Source organism: Tamandua tetradactyla, chromosome 3 (genome assembly GCF_023851605.1).
Source record: "Tamandua tetradactyla isolate mTamTet1 chromosome 3, mTamTet1.pri, whole genome shotgun sequence".
NCBI lineage: Eukaryota > Metazoa > Chordata > Mammalia > Pilosa > Myrmecophagidae > Tamandua > Tamandua tetradactyla.
Genome location: NC_135329.1, coordinates 216,823,322 through 216,843,137, shown reverse-complemented (window position 1 = coordinate 216,843,137; position 19,816 = coordinate 216,823,322). Strand labels below are relative to the sequence as shown.

At 49.2% G+C, this 19,816-nt stretch overlaps 1 long non-coding RNA gene across 1 annotated transcript in view; it reads left to right on the top strand.

The window, feature by feature from the left end:
* The first annotated feature begins 18,174 nt into the window (after positions 1 to 18,174).
* Positions 18,175 to 19,816, top strand: part of LOC143676665 (uncharacterized) — a 49,110-nt gene continuing 47,468 nt past the window's right edge. Inside the window, exon 1 of the long non-coding RNA XR_013172244.1 lies at positions 18,175 to 19,585. This is a non-coding gene — a long non-coding RNA (uncharacterized LOC143676665). The remainder of the gene's footprint in view (positions 19,586 to 19,816) is intronic.

The window sequence follows — 19,816 nt, the reverse complement described above, 5'->3', positions numbered from 1 at the left end:
TAAAGGTTAGGAAGAAGACTCACAGAAAAACCTGTGATTTTCCATCTGCAGTGAAGCTGCCCCAGCATGGAGACTCTCTAAGTAATTGCTAAGGGCCTCAAGTATTTCAGCTTCTCCCGTTAATCTCATGCCCATTTGATTTATTTCTCTTCAAGAGTGTTACGTAACTGTAAAACCGCATCTGTCAGTGTCTCCCACACCCTTTGACTCATCTTCCTCAAGTTCTCTGTCTTCTAATGAATTCGTTTCGTCCGGTTCCGAGCTCCCAGGAGTCCACTCACGGCATCACCTTCTTTCCCTCTAGGGGTTCGCCATGTACCTTTTCTCTCCAACAATGTTATGCACTCGGTCCTTCATTCCATCATCTTATTATGAGAGCAACTTTAGACTTCCCTGAAGATTAGAGTTTTCTTCCAAAGTGTGTCTTAGAGCTGCCCGAGACTGTCCTTCAGTCTATGATGGATTTTCAAGGGTGTTATGGTGGCAGCTGCTTGATTTGGGAGGCACTTTGATGTGTCTTGTAGACCAAATCTTCCTGGAAATGTCAGCCATCGGTGCAAGTTGTTTTAAATGTTGAAATTTGTCTTCTTTTGTTCCTCTTTGTAAAGCACTTATTTTATACCTAAGGATGAGATGGATTTTTCTAGTGCTGTATTGATGCCTCCAGTCTTCATATTTCTGATACTATGGTCTCTAAACTGGCTTTTACGGAAGTTGGCTTAAAGCCTACACGTTCACTTTCCACGAGGCTGGGCATCTCAAACACGTGTTGTCCTTCCTCCAGATGGGCACATGCCCCCATGGCCCGTGCGTCCCATCTTGAATGAGCCTTATGGAGAGCGTCCCCGCCCCCTCATCTCAGTGCCTCTGCCCTTGGCATCGCTGTGTGGGCCAGTGGCGCTGCCCTTCCTGGTGCCTTCTCCAGGACCTGCATTCCCAGGGCATCAGGGGCCTCTGCTGACCACTGCGGCCCAGAGGTCACTGCTGAGGCCCTCAGGGCTCTGGGACCCTATGGCCACACCAGGCAGCAGATGGCAAGTGCATTCCACCTGGAACCGAACCGGGCCAGGAACCAGGGCCAATCCGCGGGGGGGCGGGGGGCAGTGCAGCAAACCCTGGATAATGACTTTTTCTTTAAAAAGCAGCTTTATTGAGGCATGTTTCACCTATCATAAAGTCCACCCCTTTCACGGGTACACATAAGTGATTTTAATGAATTTACTGAGTGGTGCAACCATCGTCCTAAATGTGTTTTAGGGATTTTCATTCTTCCACTGACATCCCTGATGCCCAGAATTCTAGTCAGCACGGCAGTTTCTTCTGCATCTTCTCTTGTCTCTGACCCCGAGAGGCTCTGGTCCCCCTGACTTCCGGGGACCCCCATGGCCCTCTGCGGGGTGAGTAGGCAGTTGCAGTGAAGTTTGGGGAGCCACTAGAGGAAGCTGTCCTCCCCGCATGCAGCTGCTGTTGGGATGGGGTACAAAGCCACTCCACAGCTCAACCATAAAACTGTCAACAGGACTGGGGAAGTTACAGGAACCCACTTGAAGGAATCCTGACCGTGGGGCCCAGGTGCGATGGTTTAATCCCAGCACACAGGACACCACACACGGCCCATCCCACCCTCCCTTCTTGTTTCCAACTGCGCGGCCCACCCAGCCTCCCACAGCTGCCACTCCATGGCTCAAAGCTATGCACCCGTCCTTGAAGCAAGCATGCATTCATCATTATTTTTTGCAACAAGTACTTTTAAAGCTGGACATATATAATGGAGAACAAAATGTGGAAGGACCTGCCCAGCTCTCTCAAATGTAACAGACTTTGATTGTTGAAAATTTGCATTGGCTTACAGGCCAAACAACTGCTCCTTCTTGAAAAAGTAAGTTCTTGAAAAGTAAGGGCAGAGATATACAGACTAACCCACTGCTAACACTCGCTGAGTCCAGGCCATCTATTAATGCTAAAGTGATGGAAACGCCATCACAGCCAAAGCAGTAAAGGTGAGGGAAGGGGCTTCAGGAGCAGATGGGGTCTCAGGTGGTCTCCTCTGGCTCTTCCTTTCTGGTGCCACCCGGCACTCGGCTTCCCTGAACGTGTTGTCTCTAGTTTTCAACAAGCGTCTCCGGGGTGGACTTGGCTGCTGGCTGCTTCAAACTATGTCCTTGTACTCTCGATCATTTCTCCTTCCCGTGACCATCGTTAGATCTCAGGGATTCTTTGCTTGGGCACATGCCCGTTTCTGATGCACTCATTGTTCCAAGGTGCTCAGGCGCTCTGATGCGCCAGCCTCGGTGGAAAGATGGTTTCCAAAGGGAAACTGGAGGTGTCAGTGCCCAGGGCAGGAGGGCTGGGCAGGCCAACAGCAAGTGTGGGACCATCTGCTGACCCTGGTGCGAGGGCAGGGGAGCCCCCTGTGCAGCTGGTGTCTAGCGGCGGGTCAGTGGAGACAGGACTGAAGGGTGACCACAGGTGGTGCCCAGCTGCACCCACTGTGAAGGGGCAGGCCTCCTGATCAGAGTGGCCTCTAAGAAAGGACTGTGTGCTCAGACTGAACACGGCACGGGCGTTCTCCACGTGGCTGCCTGGGGAACATTCAAGGCCTTAGGGTGGCCAGTGCCGAGCCCTGAGGAAGGAGTGGGTGCAGGGTTGCACGTGGGGCTGATGTGGGGGCCTCTCGGGGTGCAGGAGTCCGCGGCAGTGGAGGTGGCAGCGGCATGTCACCACGTGCCTTTGGGTGTCAGGGCTCTGCCTGGGGGAGGGCCGGGCTGAGCATTTTTGGCAATCTGGTGAGGCAGAGTGGTGGCTGGGACCCCAGCAGTGGCTGGGGAGGAGATGAGGGGTTTGGTCCCAGAGGTGTTTTGAAGGTGGAACTAGCAGGATTTCTGTACCGATCGGATGGGAGATGAGAGAGAAAGAAAATGACTTCAGGAATCCTGATCTGAGCAAAAGGGTGCCTGGGGAGGCCAGTGCCTGCAGTGGGGAGGGCTGAGGGGCAGGTTTGAGGTGGGGGCCTTGCCTAAGATGCAGAAGACTGGTGCTAAGCCTTGTCTGTCCACTGTATGACCCTGGAAGAATGTCCCAGGCATCCCACGTCTCCATTTCTCAACTAACAACATGGGATTAATTGAAAACACCTGTTGAACACAACAAGGGGCCAGAAGTGAGCCGATTCGGGAGTCCCTGCTGTCCCCACCTCCAGCATCTTGAGAACCTGACCAACAAGCCCAGGTGGGACACTGGAGAGCGCCCTGCACCGCAGGGTGGCCCGGGAGGTGATGGCCACGAGGGTTCCCCACACTGAGGAGGACTCGGGGGCACAGGCCCTTCCAGGGTGGCACAGGTGGTCATGGAAGGACTGGTGAACAAGACGGTGGGTGTCTCGGTCTGCTCAAGCTGCTGGAATGCGAAATTCCGGAAATGGGGATCTGTTAGGTTTACACATTTACAGTGCTGAGGCCAGGAAAATGTCCAAATTAAGGCATCAACGGGACGATGCCTGGACTCTGAAGAAAGGCTGCTGGCCTCTAGGTCCCCGCTGGGACGTGAAGGCACACGGCCGGCAGCTGCTGACCCTCTGCTCCAGGGTCTTTGCTCTCCACGTCTGGCTTCAGTGGGTCTCTCAGCTTGTGTGGTGGCTTCTTCTTTCTCAGCTCCCTCCATGCTGCTCTGGGTGATTCTCTCGGCTTTTTCTGTCTTTTGTCCTCATAAAGCTCCAGTAAAGGATGAAGATCCACCTTGAGTGGGCTGGGTCACTTCTCAACTGAAACAGCCTAATCCAAAGGCCCTGCCCACAGCAGGTGTGCCCCACAGACGTGGACTGAAGGAACTGGCCTTTTCTGGGGAACGGAGCAGCTTCCGACCAGCGCAGCGGGGCCTGCAGTCGCCGGGCCAGGATAAAAGCAGCTGTAGAGTCAGTGCGGCCAGAATGGTTCCGCCACGGAATCCAGGGCCCCCAGATGTTCATTACAGCAGGAAACACATCCCGGGGGGCGGGGTCTGAGGAGGAGACGCCGCCATGTCCCCCTGGACCTGCGGCCGCTGCCCCTGCGGCTGGATTGTGTGGCCACCACCCTGTGTCCCCTCCGTGCTGCAGCACGGCCAGGCTCCCTCTGGCTCCTGCAGCCTCATTGTCTTTCCACAGTCCAGTCTCCTCCTCACCGTGGCCAGCGCCCCAGGCCCGTCCTGCACCCCGCGGCCCTGGGCATGGGGGAGCCCAGCCAGAGGCAGGGTGAGGGACCCCCTCCCCTCCAGTGTTTCTGCCCCTCTTGTCTTTCCTCCCCACATGGCCATGTGCAGCTGTTTGCACAACTGGGCGGCAGGGGCTCAGCTCATGTTTGTTGAATGGATGAATAACACGGCAGCCTCTTAAGATGATGGAAAATGCTCTTCGGCTGGCTGATTCCTGGTGCCTTCTGCGTCGTGCTGTTTTGTCCCTGTCACCAGAGAACTCTCTGCACTTCTCTGCAGCTTTTGTTCAAGTGTTTACCTCATGCCGCTGTTTGCTCATTCTGATTCACGTGTGTTCCTCCTCCATAGAAGAAGGGGATGGAATTAGCACCCCCAAAGTGCAATGCAGGCGCAGAGGCAGCGGGGTGCAGTGCTGGCAGGGAGGGAGGAGGTCTGCCGGTGGCTGAGGGGTACAGCTGCCGCAGTGAGGGGGCGGGGGGGGGGGCTGCCGGGGAGGCAGCGGCTTGAATCCCACCCCCCAAGGGCACAGAGTCAGGGCTCAGCGCAGACAGCTGTGCTCCAGAGCAAACGCACGGAGAAGGCGTCGCTTGGGGGAGCTGTGCTGGGCTCCGTCAGGAAGCCGGCCCCTTCCTGCTAAAGTGATGGGCTTTCCTGAGAGTAAATGCAGAGTTCCTTCCACCAAAATGGAAAGAGAAGGAGACAGGGAGAGAAAGCCTGGCATGGCCTGCTTTGTCCTGCAGTTTTGGGCAGCCCAAGCCCCTCCACGGACCCATCGTGGAACCTGTCACATGCCCTCTGTGTCCAGGCCACGTGGCCACAGGTCCCTTCTCCTCTTCTGCCTCCCCTCTGACCTCGCTTCCCTCTGTGCCTTGACCCCTGGCCATTCTTGGCCTGTGGATTCCGGGCTGCCCAGCTCTACAGCCCTGGCCTCTCCTTCAGTGGGGTCACCATGCAGGCTTGTGGGTGAGAACCACACCAGCACCCCCATCTTGAGACCCCACCCCGGGGTGACCAGCCAGCCTGGCCCCGCTCTCTGCTGAGGAAAGGGGACTGAACAGAAGGGTCATCAGCTGGGAGAATGGGTACCTGCTGCACCCCCAGTGCCCCTGCACACTGTGGGGTGTGCAACGGGGGCTCTCAGTGTCCGAGGAAAAACCCAGCCTCAGAGCTGAACCAGGAGTTTTGGAAGGTCAGGGCAGGGCGGTGGGCATGGTCGGGAGCTGCGGGAGGGCCAGGGCAGGGCGGTGGGCATGGTCGGGAGCTGCGGGAGGGCCAGGGCAGGGCGGTGGGCATGGTCGGGAGCTGCGGGAGGGCCAGGGCAGGGCGGTGGGCATGGTCGGGAGCTGCGGGAGGGCAAGGGCAGGGTGGCGGGCACGGTCGGGAGCTGCGGGAGGGCCAGGGCAGGGCGGTGGGCACGGTCGGGAGCTGCGGGAGGGCCAGGGCAGGGCGGCGGGCACGGTCGGGAGCTGCGGGAGGGCCAGGGCAGGGCGGTGGGCATGGTCGGGAGCTGCGGGAGGGCCAGGGCAGGGTGGCGGGCACAGTCGGGAGCTGCGGGAGGGCAAGGGCAGGGTGGCGGGCACAGTCGGGAGCTGCGGGAGGGCAAGGGCAGGGTAGCAGGCACGGTCGGGAGCTGCAAGAGGGCCAGGGCTCCGGGAGGCGCGGGCACAGTCGGGAGCTGCAGGAGGGCCAAGGCAGGGTGGCGGGCACGGTCGGGAGCTGAGAGAGGGCCAGGGCTCCAGGAGGCGCGGGCACAGTCAGGAGCTGCAGGAGGGCCAGGGCAGGGTGGCGGGCACAGTCGGGAGCTGCGGGAGAGCCAGGGCAGGGCGGTGGGCACGGTTGGGAGGGCCAGGGCTCCGGGAGGCGCGGGCACAGTTGGGAGCTGCAGGAGAGCCAGGGCAGGGTGGCGGGCACGGTCAGAAGCTGTGGGAGGGCCAGGGCAGGGCGGTGGGCACGGTCGGGAGCTGCGGGAGGGCCAGGGCAGGGCGGCAGGCACGGTCGGGAGCTGCGGGAGGGCCAGGGCAGGGCGGCGGGCACAGTCGGGAGCTGCAGGAGGGCCAGGGCAAGGTGGCGGGCATGGTCGGGAGCTGCAGGAGGGCCAGGGCTCCGGGAGGCGCGGGCACGGCAAGGCTGAAGGAGGAGGAGCTTAATGGAGAGGGAGGTGGAAGCACTCTCAGGTGGCGGGACAGCAGGGCCAACCAGGGGGCCGGAGCCCACTGTCCTCTACCTGGCTCCTGGAGGAGGAGAGGCAACAGGGGCACTTGGAGAAGGGCACAGATCTCCTCAAGTGACCCTAGGTCCTGGACGGGGGGGAGGGATGAAGCAGGGCTGTTCCTGCTCCCGGTAGCTGGTGTCAGGAGCCACGAGGCACTGCCGGTGCAGGTGATCTGGGCTTGTCCCCTCCAGGGACACTAAGCCAGTTGAACTATCACATGCCCTATAAAAGCCATGCTTTAATCCTGATCCAATCTTGGTTAGAGTGGGAGCCTTTGGGTTCGATTGTTTCCATGGAAATATAATTCACTCAATTGCAGGTGTGACCTTTTGGTTAGATGGAGATGTGACCCCACCCATTCAAGGTGGGTCTTGGTTAGTTTACTGGAGTCCTTTAAAAGGGCAGACATTTTGGAGAAACCTCATTTGCAGACACCTGGAGAACAGAACCAATAGAGCCCACAGAGATGCAGATATTTGGAGATGCTTGGAGTGCCAACAGAGAGAAGATACCTAGACAGGGATGTTTGGAGCCCAGCAGATGTCGCCATGTGCCTTCCCATGAGATGCTGAGCAAGCCAGAATGCAGAGCTGTGTCCCGGAGGAGCTAAGTGGAGGCCACAGGTGCTTACAGAGGAAACCGCTGGTATCAGAAGCTGGAAGCAATGGAACCAGGAACAAGGACTATCAGATACCAGCCACGTGCCTTCCGTGCCTTCCCATTTGACAGACATCGGCCTTTATTGAGTCAACGTATCTTTCCCTGGATGCCTTAGTTTGGACATTTTTAGGGCTTAGAACTATAAACTTGTAACTTAATAAATCCCCTTTATAAAAGCCGTTCCATTTCTGGTATATTGCATTCCAGCAACTTTAACAAACTAACACAGACATCCTCTGGGACTGAGGTTACCTTATCCTGGGGAGTACCAAGAACACAACCCTCCTTTGGGGGCCACAGGATGAAGGCTCCCAGCTGTGGAGGAGCTGGGTCAGCCCAGGACTGGTAGGAATCCCTTTCCAAGTTCTCCTTCATTTGCTGTTTAGTGGACACTCTTTCTTCGTACTCAAAAGCTAACATGGTATTTGTTTCCTCCTCTCTTATCATCTTTGATGACATTTTTTTTCAAATGAAATTCATTTTTGGAAATTCATTCCAAATGGGAATTTCTTCTCCCATTGTTTCGCCTTCTTTTTGTCCTCATCATATTTGTTTCACATCCAAGAACTATTTACTGAGCTTCTCCTTTTTGCCTGATATGTAAAGATTGTTAAGAAAATGTTCGTGGCCTCAAAAGCACATATATTCATGAGGGAGACGTATAGGTTAAAATTGATCTGAATTAATGCATGGTAAATGCTACCTGGATATTTGTTCTGTGTAATCCATTGGAGTCCCCTGAGACCCCTATAACCCTAGGATAGAGATAGATTAGCTGAGGAAGAAAGAACCAAGAGCCTGTTGAGGGCATGGCGTTCCCGCTGCAGTGCTATGTCACTTTGTGCTTTGTTGTTATATTCCCCCCAGCCATGCTGAGGTAGGTGTCCCACGCTCCAAGGTGCTGTGGGAGCCTTCAGAGGTCACTACCAGAGCAGCAGCAGAGAGAAGACGTCTGCGCACGAACCCCACTCTCTGATGCTAATGCTACCCCTGGAGGCTGTGATGTACTGTTCATTTTCCAACATTCTCCTTCATTTCTGTTCATCAGAATGGATAATCTTGACTTACCTATGTTCAAGTTGAGTGATTACTTCCACCAGCTCTCAAATCTGCTGTAGAGTACCTGTAGTGAAGATTTCATATTAGTTATTGAACTTTTCAACTACAGAATCTCTGTTTTTTTTTTAATCTACCTTATTGATATTCTCATTGGTGACACATGGTTTTCATACTTTCCTTTAATTCTTTAAGACTGGGTTCTTTTAGTTCTTTAAACATGTGTGCATATGAATATATAATAGCTGATTTCAAGTTTTTGTCTAGCAAGTCCAACATCTGGGCCTCCTTAGGGACAGTTTCTATGGACAGATTTTTCTTACACATGGGCCATACTTTCCTTTTGCTTTGCCTCTTAATTTTTCATTGATAACTGAACATTTCATATAATATGATGTGGCAACTCTGGAATAGAATCCCCCACCCAGGATTTGTTTTTGTTGTTGTTGGTATCGTCACTATTTGTTTCAATGACTTTCCTGGATTAAGCATGTAAATTCCAGTATTCTTTGCAGTGTGTCTACTGGTCTTTTTCTTGTATGCTGTATGGTGAGGTCACGTTTCATCCTTTTTCCCTGTGAGTATTCTGTTATTGCAGCACTGTTTGTTGATTTTGTTTGTTTGTCTGTTTTGGAAGTGTCTAGGCTAGGAATTGAACCCAGGTCTCCTGCATGGCCGGTGAGAATTCCACCATTGAACTGCCCTTGTACCCAACTCTATGGAGTTTGTTTTGATTTTTATTTTTAAATCTGGCTTCCTAGAGGTCACACCTGAATCAACCAATGATTGCTCAGAAAATTTCCTTGAATGCCTTCCCTGGATGAGTTCCATCTTTGCTAAGGGGATCCTTGTGAGAAGGCATCCCTTCAATGTCAGCCGCTTGTAAGGCCATCCTAGCATTCACTTGCTGTTTGTGCAGGGCCACAGGGTTGTCAGAAATGAGTGTCCAGTCCCTTCTCCTTTCTTCTCCTTTCCCAGGTCTGTCCTGAGCACACCACAACCTGCACGTGCAAACACACCTTTAGAGCCCCAGGGGCACCAGAACTTTTCACAATTCCCTGTAGCTGTCTGGTCCTCCAAGATTTCCTTTTGAATTTATGACCAGCTTTCTATTTCCCCCAACTGAAATCCCAGTTGATATATTGCCAGCAGTTTGCTAGAAACCGTGGAGGTTACCTTTTTTCCCCTTTGTCCCCTGAACTGAGCTCTGAGTCAAATCAAAGAGCCACTACACTGTGACAATCAGGATTTCCCAGGAAACTGAAAGTTCGGACAACATATAGACTGTGCTCTGGGGGTGACGCGTCTAAAGAACTCCAAAAGTGGTCCTATCTCTCCATTATCCACAACGATGGCAACATTTGGCTTCCAAGCCACTGAACTGGGGCGGGGTGGGAAATGGCGCTAACCTGGGTTAGGATGTCTTAGATCCCCCTGTCTTACCGTCTTGCTGAGCTTTTACTGTGTTTCTCTTTGGATGGACAGTCTTCAGTTCATTCTGTGGCTTTAACTAATTGCCAGAGTTCCAAAATGGTGGATTTTTTCATTGTTTTAGAAGGAAAGAAAGCTCACTAAATTCCTAAAGCTCTATCCTTCTAGAAGTTCACCTTTCAAACACAGTTTCTACATCAATTTACATGTCACACATTTTTTTTTTCTTTATACCATTACTATGGTGGATTACATGCCTTGCTTTTAAATCTCCAAGGCTCTTCATCCCTGGAATAAACCTCACTTGATCATGACGTTGAAATTATTTTGATATATTGCTGAATTCTATTTGTGACTATTTTGTTAAGAATTTTTGCTTCTGTAACCATGAGGGAAAATGGTCCATGCTTTTCTGTTTTTTTCTGGTTGTGGTATAAACGTAATACTAGATTCATGAAATAATTCAGTAAAAGTTCCCTCCACTTCTGATTTTTGGAAGAGATTATGTAGAATTGGGTTTAATTCTTCTTTAAATGCTTGTTAGAATTCTCCAGTGAGACCATCTGGGCCTGGGTTTTCTTTTAAATTTATGAATTCAATTTAATAGCTATGGAGCTTTTCAAATGATCTATTTCCTAGTGGATAAGTTGTGTTTATTTGTGCTGTTTGAAGAGTCGGTCCATTTTGTCCACATTGCTAAATTTATGTTTATAGAATTATTAGTACTATTTCCTTATGAATCTTTTAATATCTGCATGGCCAGTTTCATTTCTGATGTTGGGCATTTGTGACTTTTCTTTCTTCTTTGTCACTGAGTCAGTTTCTTATTTGCTGCTGTCAAAAGTTACTAGAGGCTCTGTGAGTTGAAACAACACACATTGATTCCCTCACAGTGCTGTGAATGGCACTGGACACAGCTCACTAGGCTGAGATCAAGGTACAGCAGGCAACTTCTTTTTGAAAGCTCTGGGGAGAATCCATTTCCTTGCCTTTTCCCACCTTTAAAGACCACCTGCCTTCTTTGGCTCGAGCCCCCTCCCTCCATTTCCAAGCCCCACGACTCTGGGCCGAGTCCTTTGCACACTACCAGCTCTCTGACCCTCTTTTTATCGTACTCCTGTTGTGAGGCCTTGTGACTCCCGTGGGCCCACTCGCATAACCCGACATCACGTCATCACTCTAAGGTCAGCTGATTTGCGGCCTCGTCTTCTAGGTGCTTCTAGCAAGTACCAGGAAATGGGTTCACTGAAACCATGGAGTCTAGGAGGGCACAGACTTGAGGCCAAGAAACTGTCCACATGGAGGCGTCGTCAAGGCTCGCTCCTCAGGGAGGTGGTTTGTGGCTGACTGCAGCCACCCTTGGCCCTTAGCTGGAAAAAAACATAGAGATTCTGTAGCTGAAAGTTTCAATAACTAACATGAAATCTTCACTACAGGTACCCTACAGCAGATTTGAGAGCTGGTGGAAGTAATCACTCAACTTGAACATAGGTAAGACAAGATTATCCATTCTGATGAACAGAAATTAAGGAGAATGGTGGAAAATGAACATCCCCTCCTGGCCTCCTCCTTCTCTTCTGGTTCCATTGCAGCATCTTGCTTTCTGTGGCTTTTGCTCTTTGTCTGAATTACACTGTCTCGTAAAGGACCCCAGTGATGGGGTAAAGGCCCATGCTGAACAAGCGGGAACCCAACCGAGGCAGCCCTACCCAGACGCCCTCCTTACCGTGGGCTCCCACCCGCAGGAACGCACTAGCTCGAGCAGCGTGTTTCCTGGGCTGCACACAGCTCCAAGCCATCACAGCAAACTTAATTCCACCTGCAGCCTTCACCCCCCGGCTCTGCCATAGCCCGACATATTCACAGGTTCTGGGGATTGGGGGTGACACCCTGGACGGCGTCCATGCTGGGTACCACAGTCCGGCCAGCTAGAGGCTCCCAGAGTTCCTTTTTATCTTTCCAAAAGAAGCAGCTCTATGATTCATCAATTTTCTCTATTGTTTTTCTTTTCCCAATTTCACTGATTTCGGTTCTTATCTTCATTATTCCCTTCTTTCTGAGTTCTTTGGATGTATTTTCCTCTCTCTTTTTTTAGGTTCTTGAGGTGACAGCTTAGATTATTGATTGGACACCTCTCCTCTGTCCTAACGTCTGCATTTGGTCCTGGGTGTTTCCCTTTCATCACTGCTTTAGCTAAAGCTATTCCTCCAGCTTATGGCCATGATGGGGTAACAGGAAGCAGACTTCATCTCCTTTGCTAAACAGTTAGAGAGCCTTTGCATGAAATAGTAGTTTTCAGATGTTGGACACAGGCAGATCAGAAGACCAGTAATCAAGAGAGAGTGAGCCTTAAAAGGGTGTCAGGTTACTGCAGAAAGAGAGTTCCACTGGCTAAGGTGGCAACAAGGCACCTCTGAGCACCACTCTGCAGGCATAGAGACACGAGGGCACAGGGATGAGTGGGCACAGGGATGCGCAGGCACAGGGACGAGTGGGCACAGGGACGCGCGGGCACAGGGACGAGTGGGCACAGGGATGCGCAGGCACAGGGACAAGCGGGTACAGGGCTGCGTGGGCACAGGGACGCACAGGCACAGGGACGCACAGGCACAGGGTTGGCATCCTGGAGAGCAGTGGCACTGTGCTGAGACACGTGGCAGAGGGCAACCTCTCTGATGCAAGGTGCACATCAGGCAGACTGACAGGCAGATACACCTAGTTCCAACGTGATCTTAGATAAAGGAGAGGCCAATGTCAAACACCAGAGAAGAAGCCACGTTGATTTTTAGGACAGGAAGAAAAAAGAGAGAGAAGACCTTCTTTGATGAGGACATTCCCAGCTGACAGTGCAGCCTGGCTAAGGGGCGGGTGCCACGAGCCCCACTCACTCCCTCGGCAACCGGACTGGGTGTGGCCTTGGCCCCTGGGTCCCGAGGCACCTGAGGCCTGGTGGGGCCCGGCTCTGGCCTCAGCGCAGTCAGCGCCCAGGCAGGCGGCGTCCATGGACCTGTGCCCCGGCCGGTGGTGGCCTCCTCCCCAGCCCACCGGTCCGGGGGCGAAGCAGCACTTGAGCCCTGCCGGATGCTTTCCCAGTTCTGTTATTGGGAGTCACAATCAGGTTTAATCTCTAAAACTGTTTGAGTTAATGGTTTGGTAAAACAGAATCAGGAGGAGTTCAGCCCAGTGAATGAAGGAGCATTTGTCAGTCCCCTTGGGGGAACGGCGAGAAAGGGGGAAAATTCAACTTCCTCACATGCAGAATTCCTGATATTCTCACAAGCAGTGTGGCCAACCAAAGCAATAGGCTGAGCCCCCTGTCTTGGGATTTGTTCATATGAAACTTAACCCCACAAAGGGTAGGTCAAGCCTAATTAAAATTAGGCCTCAGAGTCACCCCCAAGAGAACCTCTTTTGTTACCCAGATGTGGCCTCTCTCTCCAGCCAACACAGCAAGTAAACTCACCTCCCTCCCCCTGTCTACATGGGACATGACTCCCAGGGGTGTGGACCTTCCTGGCAACATGGGACAGAAATCCTAGAATGAGCTGAGATTCAGCATCAAGGGATTGAGAAAACCTTTTCCACCAAAAGGGGGAAGAGTGAAATGAGACAAAGTGTCAGTGGCTGAGAGATTCCAAACAGAGTCGAAAGGTTATTCTGGAGGTTATCATTACGCATTAAATAGACATCCCCTTTTCTTAGAGAGGCTGGAGGGAAGTGCCTGACACTGTAGAGCTGTGTTCCAGTACCATGTGGTTGTTTTTTTACTTGGGCAGGCACTGGGAATCAAACCCGGGTCTCCAGTGTGGCAGGTGAGAATCCGGCCATGTAGCCACCATCGCATGGCCCAGTAGCCATGGTTTTTGAAGATGGTTGTATGACTATATAGCTTTTACAATGCGACTGTGTGATTGTGAAAACCTTGTGTCTGGTGCTCCTTTATCTACGGTATGGACAGATGAGTAAAACTCATGGATAATAAATAAACAAATAATGGGGGGAACAAATGTTAAAATAAATTGAGTAGATTGAAATACTAGTGGTCAATGAGAGGGAGTGGTAAAGGGTATGGGATGTATGAGTTTTTCCTTTTTTCTTTTTATTTTTTTCTGGAGTGATGCAAATGTTCTAAGAAATAATCATGGTGATGAATACACAAGTATGTGATGATATTGTGAGCCATTGATTATATACCAAGAATGGAATGTTTGTTGTTAAGAATGTTTGTGTTTGTATGTTGTTATGTTTTGTCAATAAAAATATTTTTAAAAATAAAGAAAATTAGGGCTAGGAGATGGTGTGGAAAGGCTCAGAATGAAATATTTAACTCAGTCACATTTAAATAAATTTTAAATACATTCATTAAAACAAATCCCTACTTTGCAAACAAACATACAAACAAAAAGATATGCAAAGTTAAAGACATTAGAATAGTTGCCCATGGAGGGTGGGTAGGAGGATAACAGGAGGTCGGTGTAGGGGTGAAAGAGAAAAGTAAACAGAGAAAACACGGAGACATGAAAACCTGGGCTGAAGCAACTATGATTCAGCACCTTGAACTGGGAAGTCTGATTGAATCAACCCTCTGCTTTAAGTCCAAAAAAGGAAAAAATGATAAAATATTGCTGCCTTATTTAAGAAAACAAAACAAAACTCTTTAGAGATTAAAAAAAAGTACTGCTTTATTTATCTTAGGTTAATGAGCAAAGAGCAAAGGCAGTTAAGCACTAGAATAATGGCTCACGCTTCCTGCCCGGCACCATCCCAAACACGCTCAAGGATCCCTTCATTTAACCACACAGTGGCCCAGTGGTAGGCGCGGTTATTAAAATCCCAATCTTTAGATGGGGAAAACCGAGGCTTAGGGAGACCAGAGTCGTACAGACAGCACAAAGACATGTCAGGATCCAAACAGAGGCAGCCAGATTCTAAAGCAAATAAGGGGTTTTCTCAAACTGCAGGTTGTAAGCCTAGCAGAGGGCCATGAAATTAATTTAGTGAGTTGTAATTGATACATTTCAAAGAATAGAATAGAATAGAACCAAATAATGCAAACCAGAAAATGTCAAATGAGTCGCCAAATGTACTTAGCTGAGCATTGTTTTACAAACTTTTTTCCAGTTGTATGTGCATGTGATGGGTCGTGAAATAAAGTGTATTCTTTCAGTGGGAAAAAAAAAAGGAATTCAGCTGCCTGGCTAATAAGAGGTCTCCATACAGAACTTAAAAGTTTTCTTATGCACCAGCAGAAAGTAATTAAAAATTATAATAGATAGAAGGTCCTCTTCAAAATCCCTACAAAAGGAAGCACACAGAAACAGTTCTTAAAATAAGCTTTTTGGAGAAAATCATGACTTTACTGACCAGTGGAGAAGATGACTTAATTAAATTGAGAACTATGTGCAGTCAATGACAGGAAGACATAAAGATGTCAATTCACCCCAAATTAATTGATACAATCAATGCAGAGCTAATCAAACTTCAAAAAAATGTGATAGACAAATTTTTCATGGAATTTGACAAAATGATTCTAAAATTCCTTTGGAAGAGTAAATTGGAAGCAATTTTGAAATAGCAAGTCAAAGCATTTTGTTTTGCTTTTAAATTTGCCCCACCAGATGTGCAGACACAAAGCTAGAAATTCAGCACACAGCATGGTACCGAGACAGACACACACGTCGGGGGACAGCAGAAGGCCCAGGAAGGGGCCATTTCTTTGTGTGAGCTGCGGACATAGCACAAGAAACATTCAGAATCGGCAGGGAATGAGAACAGAAATTATGGGCTATTTAATTGAAATGCATGGAAAACTAACTGCTTCTGTAGGAAAGATTCCATTCCTGTCTCACATCACACACATGCATGGTTCCAGAGACACTTATTTAAAATGTAAACATAAAAAAAGAACTCTGTTTCAGTACAGGAGAAAATCTTTTGGACATTTACATATGGAAGACTTTCTTTAATAAGACGTCAAATGCAAAAATGAACAAAAGGAAGAGACTGATAAATTTGATACATGAAACTTGAAATCTGTTGCATGACATAAATGAGAAGCTACCTGTCATGGTTAGGGACAGGTGTCAACTTGGCCAAGTTGTGGTACCTGTTCATCTGATTGGGCAAGCGCTGGCCTGTCTGTTACAATGAGGACATTTCATAGGATTAGGTCATGATCACGTCAGCTACATCCACAGCTGATTCCATTTGTAATCAGCCAAAGGGGAGTGTCTTCTGCAATTAGTGATGCTAAATGCAATCATGGGAAGCCTTTTAAGGAGGACTCAGAGGAGACAGGTTGCATTCCTGCTTTGGCTGGTGAGCCTCTCCTGTGGAGTTCATCCAGGCCATCCATTGGAGTCATCGGCTTCGCAGCCTGCCCTGGGGAATTTGGACTCTGCATTCCTACGGTCACGTGAGACACTTTCATAAATTTTATATTTGCAAGTGTTCCCTGTTGATTCTGTTTCTCTAGAGAACCCTAACTAATACACTACCTTAGAGAAATAAACCCAAGTTGGATAAAATGTTATCAATTTCCAGGCAGAATGAATGATCCAAAGAGTATAAAGGCATACTCCACAAAACTGAGCGTCAAGCAGCCCAACAGAAAATGGGCAAATCATGAATAGCCATCTGCAAAAGAAGAAATACAAAGGGTCAGTAAACACACAAAGGGCAGGTCACAGTGGCTCAGCAGGCGGGAATGCTTGCCTGTGATGCCAGAGGACCCGGGTTCAATTCCCGGTGCCTGCCCATGTAAAAACAAAAAGCAACAACAACAAAAAAAACACACAAAAAGGGACTCGCCCTCATCAGTAATCAGAGAGAGGCAAAGTAAATAAACGATTCCATGATAGTTTGCATTGGACTGCAAAAGTGAAAGTTTTAAAGTACCGTGTTTGGGGACATATTGCATATTAGAGTATCTGGTTCTCTCAGACGTGGCTGGCGGGACGTAGCATCCAGGTGAGTGGGGCGGCATCTATTGAAATATGGCCTGCGCGTGCCCTGGCGCAGTGTTCCCCCGCTGAGCCTCTTACCACAGCTTTTCTCTCACAGCCCGAGGACTGTGCCCTTAATTGCAATGTGGTGATAATAGGGAGAAACATCCATCAGCAAAGGGACGGATAAATTACATGGCGGGGGGGGGGGATGCAACTAAAGTCATGGGGCATGTTCTGACCTGGTAACAATATGCTTTCAGTCCAACTCCATCACCACGCGCTGGAAAAGCCAACAACCGCGGGTTCTGAGCAGCCAGTGCTGGAACACCACAGGCTCGAGGAGAAAGCACAGCCGAGCTAACACCTCAAATTTGAACGTCTAGCCTTGAAACTGTGAGCTAATAAATTCCCACTGTTCAGGAAACCCCATTGCATGGTATTTGTGATCAGAGCCAGGAAACCAGACATCCACTGACAGGAAAACTAACACAACGGAATGATGTTGTTATCACATCACATGCCGCCGGCACTCGCCCATCGTGTCACACGCAGAGGGAACACGAGGTTGTACTTTAAAAGTGAATTGTAGTAGCCCTCATGTAGCACAGTAATATTTTTATGAAGCTCAAAACCAACTTAAAGGAAACAATGTATATGATAAAACTATAAAAAGGAAAAAGCAAGGGACTGAAGTCGGGACAATCCAGGCAGCAGTTCCCTCCTGGGGAGACTGGGGTTCTGGTATTTCCCACATCACCCTGCTTTGCAGCATGCGTCTCACCTCACCTTCTGTACGTGCACAACAGTGCAAAAATAATACTTTAATGTATGGTATACATTGCAATAATTAGGAGCAAACTAGACTTATGAGCATGATTTGATCCAGAAAATAATTTTTGCTAAGGAAAGAAAGCAAGAACAGTACATATGATATGACATCACTTATATGGACAGACACACATAAAATAATACTACGCATTTCCTAAGATTTGAACATATTTTAAAAGGTCTGAGGTGATTCACTAAAAACTCCCAAAGGTGGATACTTTTGGGAGAGAGGGGCAGAGACCTGCAGGGGAAAGCTTCTGTCGAAAGAGCTTTGGCTCAGGTAGTTGCCTTTTGAAGGGTAGAAGTTGAGTAGGGCACTGCCTGAGGCATGTTCGGGACGTGGAATCTGTAGGCTACCTTAAAAAGTCCAAGTGGCCCATCACAAAACATGTCCATGTGGACCCTAAACGCTACGTTTATCTAGCACCTGACGCCGCCCTCCGTGGTTCTGGCGGAGACCCCGCTGCCGTGAGAAGGGGACTGCTGGGGAGTCAGGCAGCTCCTTCAGCCTCTGCCCAGGGGGACTTTGTGAATCCTTCACTTTTATATGTGTTTTGGCTAAGCAGTCTTTTATAGTTTTCTTACCGAACCCTGTATTTTTTTAGCCTTTCACATTTATTAATGCTTTCCAAAGCCCTCACTGTGCTGGTCTGAGACTGTTGTGTACCCCAGAAAAGCCATGTGCTTTTTCCTAATCCAATCTTGCGGGAGCAGACCAACTGTTTAGGGTGGGGCCTTTGGATTGGGTTGTTTCCATGGAGACGTGACCCAGACAATTGTGGGTGGGAACTTTTGGTTATGTGGTTTCCATGGAGACGTGTCTCCGCCCATTCAAGGTGGGTCTTAATCGCGTACTGGAGTTCTTTAAGAGGGAACCATTTTGGAAAAAGCTCAGAACTGACACAGACAGAGACATTTGAGATGCAAAAAGAAAATGTCCCCCCTGGGAAACTGTCTGAAACCAGAAGCCAAAGGACAGCAGATGCCAGCCTTGTGCCCTCCCAGCTGACAGAGGCATTCCAGATGCCACTGGCCTTCCTTGAGCCGAGGTGCCTTTCTCTGGATGTTTAGTTTGCAAATTTTTTATGACCAACTTGAAGACTTGCAACTCAGTAAATTCCCTTTATAAAAGCCAATCCATTTCTGTTATTTTGCATTCCAGCAGCACTAACAAACCGAAGATTTTGGTACCAGGCCTGGGGTGTTGCTGAATTTGCAAATACCAAACCTGCTGTAATGGCTTCTTAAATGGATAAAGGGAAGATTCTGGAAGAATTGTGAGGAGCATAAAAGGAAAGGCCTAGGATGCTTTGAAAAGCACGATGGTAGAAATACGGATGCTAAAGTTTCTTCCAAAAAGGCCTTAGACAGAAATGATGAATGTATCATCGCAAACTGGAAGAAAGACGATCCCTGTTTTAAAACGGGCAATCCTTGTTTTAAAGTGGCAGAGAATTTGGCAAAATTGAGTCCTGGTGTTGGGTGGGAGGTAGAGTTTGAAGGCAATTAGCTTGGATATCTGGCGGAGGAAATTTCCAAACTAAATGTGGAAATTGCAACCATGTTTCTCCTTAAAGAAACAGAACATAACTTGCTCTGAGTTTCACAGGTTAGGCCAGAGGAGAATTTTTGCCTTAGAATAGACCATGCCTGTGACTGATTTTGAGGAGAGTTTGTACTGTTTTGACTTGGTATTGTATTAGTCTCGTTACTGAAAGGGTTTAAGGCTTTTGTCATATTGTGAAGGAATTAATGTAATTTTGTATGTGGAAGAACATGTCTTTTTGGGGTCCAGAGGGTGTAATGTGCTAATTTGAAACTATGTACCCCAGAAAAGCCACGTATCTTTTTTTTTCCCTGACATTGGAAGATGCTCCACATGCATCTTGTATTTTCCCTGCCCCGGCTCTAGAGGGCCATGTTCTTTTAATCCAATCCTGTGGGGGCAGATCTGTCACTGGGTGGAACAACTTGATTGGGTTGTTTCCATGGAGATGTGACCCCCTCCAATTGTGGGTGGGACCTTTTGATTATGAGACGTAGCCCGTCCATTCAAGGTGGGTCTCAATCTTTTTCTGGAGCCCTTTATGAGAGAGAACTTGGAGCTGACATCAAGGACAGAGATGAAACCAAGAGACACAAATGTCTGGAGATGCAGAAGGAGATGAGAGAGCCATTTGAACCCAGAAGCTGGGGGAGGAGGACAACAGGCATCCCATGTGATAGAGAAACCCTGGACATGATCAGCCTTTCTTGAGTGAAGGTATCCTCTTGTTGATGCCTTAATTTAGACATTTTTTATGGCCTTAGAACTGTAAATTAGTAACCTAATAAATGCCCTTCATAAAAGCCAACCCATTCCTGATGTATTGCACTCTGGTAGCACGAGCAGAATGAGACATTCTGTGTGGTCAGGATGTACGTAGAGACGTGCCATCACCCGGAGGCCCCAGAGAAGGGAGCACGTGCAGGGGTCCCCAGGAGCTTACATTCT